Raw genomic sequence first — 1,304 nt, forward strand, 5'->3', positions numbered from 1 at the left:
AAATTTTGAATGGCCAAATACCAGATAATGACTATCATCACAAACTTATCATTAAATAAAAAATTGCCATGCACGACATCCCAACAAACTAAACTGCAGACTAACTTACATTTTTCTGATTTCAGACCAGGGGAAGTGAGAGAAGAGGGAGGAATAGAGCAATGTTTCTCGGCTATAAAATACTTAATAAAATGGGGGCCTCGAAGATGAAATAGAATACAGAACAAAAATGATACAAATTTTCACACAAAATACCCTGGGCAATATGAAAAATGAAGTCATGCAACATTACTAGATGCAACCTCTCTTTAATTTACAAGTTTCTGTTTAGCAACAAGAGTCTGTAAAAAATTTTTGGAATTGTATACTTGCATTTCTTGACTACAGTAGCTGGCGTTTCTCCAACAGAAGCACCATGTTGCACAAGTTCTTCACACTACAATCAGAAGTTAGTAAGTCAACACATAATTGAGAGCTCCATAGTTAATAAACACTGTAATTTGCTGACTACAAAGTATATCTAAACTGAAACTCATGTCTGAAGGTAAACTAAGAAATCCAATAAAAGAATTAAAAAATGATATTACACAAACCATTACAACAAAAAATGGATGTGCTGTAATATCAACAGTTGATTTTCTCAACAACAGATGAGATTCCTTACTTAACCCTTATTTTAGAGAGCTAAATCTATGTCACACAATTTTCTGAAGTCACTTGTCTGACATCATCTATAAGAAAACAGATAAATTTGCTAAGCTGCATTCCAAAATGCCAGGAGCAGTACCTCAGCTCATAACTTTCTGTGCAACTTGAAGTATGGTTGATGACATATGAGAAGAAACTATGCTACGGAACCCCAAATTAAAAATACACAAAAAAAATGCAGAAACTCATATTAACCATAATAATAAACCAGTATTATTGAAAGAAATGATTATAAGGACACACACAAAGGTAACAGTAAAGAAAAAAGTGAAACTTGAAAAAGTTGGAGGAATGTGTATTGAGACCTTGGAGAGGGTTCTGTTCCAAACAGTGACTTTGAAGCCATGACGTAGCAAGTTGGTTGCCATAGCCTAAAGGACTAAAATTCCTAAGTTAAGACATTTGTTTTAATATTTGTATGACTGTGGGTCTTGTTATTGTTTTCTTCACTTATTTATTGTTTATGTTTTCATTTGTTTATGATTTGTGTTGGCCAAACCCGACAATAGGTGAATTGTGATTGGTGGAAATGAAAGTATAGAATGAAAGGTTACATAATACTTCCATCATTTGCATCTATTCAACCTCTTTTGACT

The 1,304-nt window shown here is 33.3% G+C and overlaps 1 long non-coding RNA gene across 1 annotated transcript; it reads right to left on the reverse strand.

Moving 5' to 3' along the window:
* Nucleotides 1-266: 266 nt before the first annotated feature.
* On the reverse strand, nt 267-1,081 carry LOC148191386 (uncharacterized). Its single transcript, XR_015782842.1, has 2 exons — nt 1,014-1,081; nt 267-436 (listed from the first exon to the last, which is right to left on the reverse strand). It is a non-coding gene; the product is annotated as an uncharacterized LOC148191386 (long non-coding RNA).
* Nucleotides 1,082-1,304: the final 223 nt, after the last annotated feature.

The sequence above is a fragment of the Vigna umbellata genome, chromosome 11, assembly GCF_029865625.1.
Source record: "Vigna umbellata cultivar VRB3 chromosome 11, Vumbellata_1.0, whole genome shotgun sequence".
NCBI lineage: Eukaryota > Viridiplantae > Streptophyta > Magnoliopsida > Fabales > Fabaceae > Vigna > Vigna umbellata.